The sequence below is a fragment of the Cyanistes caeruleus genome, chromosome 2 (assembly GCF_971803275.1).
Source record: "Cyanistes caeruleus chromosome 2, bCyaCae1.hap1.1, whole genome shotgun sequence".
Lineage (NCBI taxonomy): Eukaryota > Metazoa > Chordata > Aves > Passeriformes > Paridae > Cyanistes > Cyanistes caeruleus.
In genome coordinates this window covers 4,566,004-4,574,714 of record NC_141702.1, presented here as the reverse complement: position 1 = coordinate 4,574,714, position 8,711 = coordinate 4,566,004, and the positions used below count along the sequence as shown (strand labels likewise).

The 8,711-nt window shown below is 39.5% G+C and overlaps 1 long non-coding RNA gene across 3 annotated transcripts; it reads left to right on the top strand.

The window, feature by feature from the left end:
* Nucleotides 1-1,265: 1,265 nt before the first annotated feature.
* Nucleotides 1,266-6,603, top strand: LOC111927397 (uncharacterized). 3 transcript variants are annotated; one of them, XR_015282671.1, is made up of 4 exons: nt 1,279-1,428; nt 1,595-1,769; nt 2,501-2,626; nt 6,007-6,603. It is a non-coding gene; the product is annotated as an uncharacterized LOC111927397 (long non-coding RNA). The 3 variants fall into 3 exon arrangements; XR_015282670.1 differs by having other exon boundaries at nt 1,280-1,428; nt 1,522-1,769; XR_015282672.1 differs by lacking the exon at nt 1,595-1,769 and having other exon boundaries at nt 1,266-1,428; nt 6,007-6,483.
* The last annotated feature ends 2,108 nt before the right edge of the window (nt 6,604-8,711 follow it).

The window sequence follows — 8,711 nt, the reverse complement described above, 5'->3', positions numbered from 1 at the left end:
CCAACTAAAACCATTTTGTGTAAACTCCATGAATAGTTAATACAAAAAAGTATTCCATGCCTGGAATTCAATGCAGAAATTTGGGGGCTTTGTCAGATTTCACTGTTCAAATGCCATAAAATGCATGCATGCTTCATGCCATAAAATGCTATAAATTTATGCCAATGCCATAAAATGCAGCTACAGTTAGTTCATCTAGATAGTAGATATATATGCATACACATGCAGATCTATGTGTGCTAAACAGGGGAAGAGCAGAATGGCAGTGAATAATTGCTGGAGAAAAAAAAGATACACTTGAAATCTAAAGTTGCTTCTGGGAAGCATAAATATGAAAAAAACAGTATTTGTTTCTGCAACAACACTCATGATGAGATTTTTAAAGGAATCCTGAATATCTGGGAGGGAGATGAGTCTCACAGAATGTCACATGTCTAGATGGCATGTTCCTAATCCAAGCTGGTTGTCTAAGCTATTGATTGTCTCTCAGTAGTCAATGCAAGCAGACAAGATCCTCCAGAGTGCAGCTCATCTTATATTGGGATGGATTAGACCATTTCTAGAGGTTTGTGTCTCTCTCCACTGGCTGTTAGAGGAAGTGATTAAACAGTGTAGACAGATGCCTGACTTTCTGATGGTTAAAATTAGGTGAGGTGAATTAACTCTTCCTGCAGTTAACTCCTCCAATACAAATAAATTTCTGAAGTGTTTGAGATGCATTTTTTTAGATTGCTGATCTAATTATTAAGGAGCCAAAGGCTTCAACCTATTCAAGCTTTGGTACACCTGATGTTTTTAAGCATTATTTATATTGCTGCAGTGTCCTCCATCATCTGTCCTTTATCTGTCCTTTTGCTGCCACTATAAGGCAAAATCTTGGAGCAGGAGGCCACGCTCCCAACGCTTGGATAACACCTAAATCCTATGCCTATATTTTGGCACTGCCAGATGAAGCATACAAATACAAAAAGTGCCACTCAGAGATAAAGGGAGAGAGTTAAAGGCACTTCAGTGCTTTCAGCATACAGGTGCCTGTGGTTTTCCAAGTATTAAATATCCTGCTATGGGAAGTAGCCAACACTGTCAGTGGAGAAGAGAGAGGGTGCCAGCTCACACTTATATTTAATTTTAATCAGAATCCCCAGAAGTTTAAGTCAAAAGGTCAAATGTAGGTTATTTTGTCCCACCCCTGACCCTGCACTCGCAGCTGTAGCCAAGTTTGTGAAGCTCCTCCCACCTGCCCACCTCTCATTTATCCCCAAATTGTACCTGGGGCTTTGTGTCCCTGCTGAGTCAGCTGCTGTTGTGCCTGGTCCATGGTGTCAGGTGCCCAAGCCAGGCTTGCACAGGCTGCTCCTAGCTCTGCCAGAGTGAGTTCAGCTGAAATATCATGGTCCTGAAGAACACATGGCCAGCCTTCCCCAGAAGGTATCTTCCACATCAAAATTTAGTCTACAGCAGGAGATTTAGGGCAAAGGAGGACAATGGAGGAAATGACTTATCCTTCATTCCTAACACCAGGCACAGGCTGTCCTGCAGGGAGGAATGCAAATTTTATGGGGCCAGGGGAAAAAGAGGCAAAATTGCTTTGCAGCTGGCTTGTGTGCTGGGATGCAAGACTCCTGCTCCTGTCATCATGTGTGCGCCGTTAACTGAAAAGTCACAGGGTAAAACATGCACATAGTCCCTGGAGAGTTCTTTGTCAGTCCTGATGGTGCCAGCTGACTCACCAGGGAGCTGAAATGTCATCATTTGGGTTACTCCATCAAGTGAGTACCTGCTGCTTTCTGTGGTGCCTCTCTTGGGTATTTGCAATAAATGAACTAGATAACATTCTAGGATGTCACTCCAAGTACAAAGGAGCACAGCCTGCATCAGCCTTTTACAGACCTTGGTCTAAGTGCTTTGTTTTTTTAATAGCAGAGCAATTAAGAGACTCCAGAAAGTTCTACCTAAACTATATTTATTCTTGTTCAGAAGTAGCTAAACCAAAATCAGAAATGTGGCATTGGTATGACATCAATGCAAGCAAGGCCAGAAAGAATCACAAAATCTGATTTTAAGCTCCTCTTAGCCTTTATGATAATTCCCATGCAAATCATCCAGGATACCTCACTTCCATCAGGCATTGCTGAAACTGTACTGCAGTGTGCTCCTCCCAGGCCCTGGATTTTCTGGCTGTGCACACATGCTCACTGTTAATGAAAGCAAATGGCTACAGGGGATTCCAAGTCTTAAATTTAATAATGGGTAAGAGTTAAAGTAAACAGTGACTTTGCACTGGTGCAAAGGCAAGGCTCTGGCATGGACATGCCAATGGTGAGCTGGGCTCAGCACAGACTTGGGCATTATCTGGTTGGTTCCTGTAAAGGCAGAGAAGGGAAAACACATTTTCTCCTCTCCCTCTTCTCTTCCTCCTCTCAACCTCACCCTCTTTGCACCTGTGAAGTCTCAGACTGCTTTTCCCCCTTCTTTTTTTCTTCCCTTCTCAACTCTCCAGCTGCTGCTGGAAAGGGAATTTCCAAAGCATCCAGGATCCCAAGAGCAGCGTGCTAGGAATAAATAGCACAAAGACAAGTCATTCCATGGCAAATACCGCTCAGTAGGAAGCAGGAAAGCTGAAACAGTAAGTATGCCAGTAATTCTAATCAATATGCCCTCTTTGCATGTCAGGCCACAAATGCAGAACAAAGTTGGTTAAAATGCACGTCCTGGGACATTTTAACATCTGGAACTTTTTATGTATTCATGAAGATTGTGAGGCAGATTCAAAAAGCTGTTTAAACAAGTGTGTTGATACACATAAGGTTTACTGTATATATAGAAAAAAAGCAGCATTGTTAACATGTTTTTTTGTATCCCTGCCAACCTCCTGCCAACTGGGGATGGAGTGTAGGTTGTTGGCATGAATTCCTAAATCTCTCATTGGAATGGAAACTTCCCAGTGCTGGTTCAAAGGTTAGCTGGTTGTTTGATTTAAGCCGAATAGCCTTAGAATACAGGGATTTATTTTTTCATTGGAACGAACATTTATGTTGGTAATTCTCACATTTGGTTTTGGTTGTTACTGGAGATGTTTATTTGAGCTTGAAACAAGTGGTCTGGTTGACTTGGTACTAAAAGAGCCTGATGTAATTTGGGTAAGACTTGCATTATAGCAGTAGCTGATTGTTTTTGAAGGGATTAAGCTCTCTTCATGCTGTTTGTGTATAGATTAGACTCCAAGTCCTGGTTAAACAACAAGGAACCTGCTTCAGGATGGAGTGACTCACTGTCTGGAGATTCCTACTTCTTTGGGATTGAATCCATACACAGAAACTGGAAGACTGGCTTGTTCCAAGTGCTTAACACTGACTTTAATGTCACCTTTAATGGGTGTTAGTGAGATGAGCTTCACATGTCCCTCAGAGATAGAAACACCTCAAACCTATTGAGAAACCTCCAGTTGTTTAGGAAATGACATTTGTTTCCAAATCCCTTTTGGCTTTAATAAATGTGAGTAAAGTATCTGTTTATTTTAAAACAATGTGCTTGGTGGAGTGTAAAGCTGCTCTTCATTTCATGAACTCTCCCACCAGCAGTTCCAGATATTCACAGGTACCTGGTCAAAAGGGTTGGGATGAAAACTTGTAGCCTGAGCCTTGTGGTGCACTATGAAAGTGCCACCCCAATTCCTGGGGGAAAAGCAGGAGGCAAAAAGATTTCCTTTCCCACCCCACTTCTTCACCAGCCATAGGGGACTCCATACTTTAGGGAACCCACCAAGTAGTTTTCTATCCAAGAGAATGAGTTTGAGCTCGGATTAATTAATTAATTGATCACTATAAAGCATTCTGAGATTTTGCAAGAATTCAAGGCAAAAATACTAATACTTGGGTATATGGCAACCATAAAGATAATGCACACCTAGAAAGAAGTAATATTTTATGAATGTGTTTACAGTAACCTCACTTAATACCCATTTGGATTGGTTGCTCTTAAAAACCCCTCTTGAGTCCAAATGTTATGTTGTGTTAGCTCCTTGTAGACCCATAAAACTTTCAATATAACTCATTCATTCTTAAATTTAATTTTTGCCTTTAAAAAAATAGTTTTCCATGAACAAATATCTTATTGTAAATATTCTGTCAGAAGATGCTTGCAGCCAGGTTTCTGGTTAGAGTTAAGGTGTTAAGTTATGCCTCAGTGCTTTTTTCAGATGGAATTTAGGTGTTTATAGTTTCAAAGTCTAAATTTAAGGAGGTTGTTATAGATTCCCTTTGTATGCAGTGGGGAAGACAGGTAATTCTGAGATCAGTAGACCTAAAATATGAATTTAACATAGGTGAGATGAAAGACTTGCTGAAAGAGTCTATTTTTCTTAGTTGTGAGGCATACAATTTTAATTGCAAATAATCACTGCACCTTTAGGTGTGTTAGCATGACTAAAGTCATGAAGACTTTAAACACACTCAGGTAAGATTAATCCCACCTATGCCTTTTTAAAATGAGACAATATAATGGATTTCTCTATTTGACCAGGTTTGAGTCACAATAGTTTCTTAAATCTTCTCACCACAGAAGCTGAACAATCTTCAGTGTAGTTAACTCTACTACTGGATGAGGCCAATTAGTCAATTAAGTTCCATGGAAATTAAAATGTAGAAAGAACTTTGACCCAACATCCAATTTGATGCCACAAAGAAAGACAATGATACAGGAGAGGGATAGATTTCAGTCTGTTCTTAACTCGAGACACATTCCCATCTCTGAGGGTGTTCAAGGCCAGGTTGGATGGGGCTTTGAGTTTGGAGAGAGCTTAAATATCATCTTGTTTCAATCCCCTGATGTGGGCAGGGCACCTTCACTATACTGGGTTTAACTTACCTTCAGCTGGGCAGTTAAAATCAAGGTACATGGATGACTTGGGTTAGTGACTCACCTGTTGGCCCTCATCCTTTTGAGATGCTCCAGGATATTTCCAATGACTTTTGGATGTGCCACAAAAGGTATTTCAAAGAGAGGTCTTTTGGAGTGGAGGCTGCATACACCTGTTTTTTGAAGTCTTGGGCTTGAATTGTGAAAAAAAAAACAACTTTGAAATTTCTGTGAGAAGATCATCTCTTCAGAGATTTCTTCAACATCTGCTTCTCATCCCATCCCAAATGCTGCCCATCTTTGGGATGCTTTGGCATTTCCACTTCCAGTCTCAGCTTCCAACCAGCAGTAAAAGAACAGAGGAACTTGATGAAGTCTGGTTTGAGTTTAGGTGTAAAAATGACGGAGGCTCATCTGCTTTCTATCTTGTATGAATTGCTGGCTAGTCCTTCTCAGTCAAGATGTTCAAGTGAAGATTATTACATTTTTAAGGAGATTGTGTAGGGGCCTAGAATAGGGGCTGGGTTAAAAGAACCAGGAGATCCTTCTCTCTGTGTCTCTTCTATAAATCTCTCATTATCAAAATAATGTCTCGTTTGTGGTCTTGGATGGCTCTGCCTTGAATGAGTCATATTTCTTTTGATACAGATGATTAATATCATTTCTTGTACAGCCCAGGCTTGATCTGCAGAAAAGCTTAGCAAAAGAAATGCTATAGCAAACAGGCTCTGCACATGCTCCAAGTTTTTGATAATCAGCCTTTATTTAATTAAGCTTCATATCTGTCTAGTGAGGTAATTATTATCATTTTACAAGTTGTACTTGATTATAAAAGGGAAAAAAACCCAGAGATATTGAGATGGATGAAAGTGATGGGAGGTGTTATTGTAAAGATCTGGATTCAGAAGTGTCTCCCTCACTATTGCTCCTAAAGAATCAAAACCTAATGCAAGTTGTAGATAAAAATTCAACACAGCCAACAAGTGTCTGTCTGCTCTCAGACTGCATGGCCATGGTTTCTTAGGCTGCTTCCTTCAAAGGATAATAATCCCTCTCTTCTTCTGCCAGTGAACAGGATTGTCCAGCACTTAAAATGGGAGGAAAAGGATGTTTTTCAACTTAGACTTTGTGGTTTCTGCTCTCTTGCAGCACACAGCTAAGATCAAGTATGGTTTCTGCATGTGGAGGAGCTACCAATGGTGCAATTTAACAGGATTCAGCCTCCAAAAGCTGTAAATATGTTTGGGGTGAAAGAAGTTGTGAATGAAACCCAGATGAGGGAATGCATAGTTAAGGACTGATTTGAGTGATTTTGCCAATTATGACCGTCTTTGGTTCTCCTTCAGCAACATGATCTCCACAGCTGAACCTGGCAAGCAAAGATATGTGCTCCCTTGATCTTTTTGTCTCTCACTCTGGATCTGAAATCAAACAATGAAAACAGTTTTACCTTAAAAAGCCACCGAACAATAAAAAATAAAAATAGAACTAATAATGTGTTAATTGTATCCCTTGTGTAAAAACAGTCAAAATCATAAGCACCTGTGAAATAATGTATTTTTGTTTTCTTCTCCAAGTGGGTTTTTTTTTTTACATCATTAAAACAAAGATAAATTATCCTGCAAAGCCTAACAGCATTGGATTTCTTGACAATTGCTCTGATGTACCTGCTAGATAGATATGATCCAATATTAGATTTCACCCTATTCATTATGACACCTTCAAAGATCAAAGTAGAAAATAAATCATTTCAAAATAAGAACATAAATAAATACCTAAATGATGTTTGATAATATCACACAAAGGAAAAAGAGCTAGCTGAAAACCAAGCTGCCCTGTCTATTAAGACACCCAGGTTGGTTTGCACCTATGGTTATTTTCCCAAAAGAACTGAGAAAAGATGCCTAACCTTCCCATGCCAGTACTTCCATATCTGTCTAAGTGGGCAACTGGAAATAAATGGATGATGAGAAGACACATCAGATCATTTCTATCAAATATAACAATAGTAACCAAATAAGCAAACAAAAAAATATACTAGAAGAGCAGAAGTAAAAACTCATGAACTTATTTCACATGGGGCTTCTGTTCTGAAATGCTGCATTTAATGCAGTGCACCATTTGCTCACAGAAGCATAGAATTGTTTAGGTTGGAAAAGACTTCTAAGGTCATGGAGTCCAAGCCTTCCCCCAGCACTGCCAAATTCACCACATGTTCCCAAGTGTCACATCTACACATCTTAAAGGGCTTAAAGCCCTTCCAGGGATGGTGACTCCACCACTGCCCTGGACAGCTCTTCTAGACCTTGAACAGTTTTCCTACTGCTGTTGGCTTTAGGTGGGAACTGTCCAGTGACAATAATCTCAGGTAGATCCCCAAACTGGGAAGGCAGCTGATCTTGTAATAACTGGATAAACATATAAACAGGAAGTTTGGAGATAATTTAAATTAATTTTTTCAGTAGAGCTGTCATTGGACTCCATCACATTGTGAATATAGACTCATACCAGTTCCAGTGAAATAGATGCAAAGCCTTTTTCTTTTAGCTTTAGGTTCAGAGAAATATCTCAGAAGGAGCTGGCAGACTGGAAATTTGCAGAGATATTATGTCTGTTTGCATGGATAAGCAGAAATTAATTTTCCAGGTCACCATCCTTTGGAAAAACATACTATTCATGTTGAAAAGAAATAAAAAAACAAAAAAAAATACAAACCTAAAACTTCAGAGAATCTTGAAACAAAACCTCATCATTTTGTCAAGGAAATCAAGTCCTAATATCAAGCTATAAGTTAAATATCTAGAGAGAGATACAGCTGTAATTAATTCAGTGGTAATGAGACAATCAATACATTGACACTTTCTCATTTGACAAGGATGGTTACCAGATCACCATTTATCTCCCAGTTCCCCAATAGTCAATGCCTTTAATGAAAAGTCTTCTTTCACTCCTTCCCACTTGATGTTTCAGCTTGTTTGAACTATTAGCTCCAATTTTGTCAGGCTGGAATGTTACAGAGCGGGCTGCTGGGATATTGCAAGATTCATGGGTTTTGGATATTGTACCACAGTAAAACAGCTGGAGGGGAGGGGAGAACCGGTATGGTGAGTAATGGCAAATGCATCCATCACAACAAAGAAACTTCTATCATCCCCACTGGCAAAACTGTGAGTTACTGAACTATCAAGGATCTGAGGCTGAGGTTTTTTAATGATAGCTATATATACTTTCCCCTTAGAGGAGTGATCTTGGTTTGGACTGATGATATTTGTTGCTATCAATGATGACAATGAACATCTGTGCTCGGTGGTAGCTGCTTGTAATTTCTTTGCCAAGCACATCCTCTCACAGGACAAATAGATGCATTTTCAAATTAACAATAAGTAAGACCAAAAAACACAAGAAAGATGTGGTACTGTCCAACCATCTCTGAAGGAATTAGGGTTTTTTACTGACCTAGTGGCATCACTGAGTCTATTTATACCATCTCCTACATTTTATTATAAAGCTTTTTAGCAGTGAGGTACAATATTCCCATGGGGCAAAAGAGCTACCAAGCTATGAGCTCTGTTTGTCACAGAATAGTTGCCTTTCTTGAAAACTGTATCAGTGCTTGTACAAAAAGCACCAGGAAAGAAACTGTTGGACAGTTGATGTTAGTGGTGAAAGTCTCTTTGGCTTCAAAAAGAACAAGAGTTCACGCACTGAGCACAGCTCTGAGGCTGTCTCTAATTTTCATATGCATTTGTGAATGGTTTTTGAAATAGTGAATAGAATTGAAGCACCTAAACCCTGGCAATTTAGTGTTTAAAAAGCTTAATTACCTTAGGGAGGAGTATGAGTTAAAATTTTGA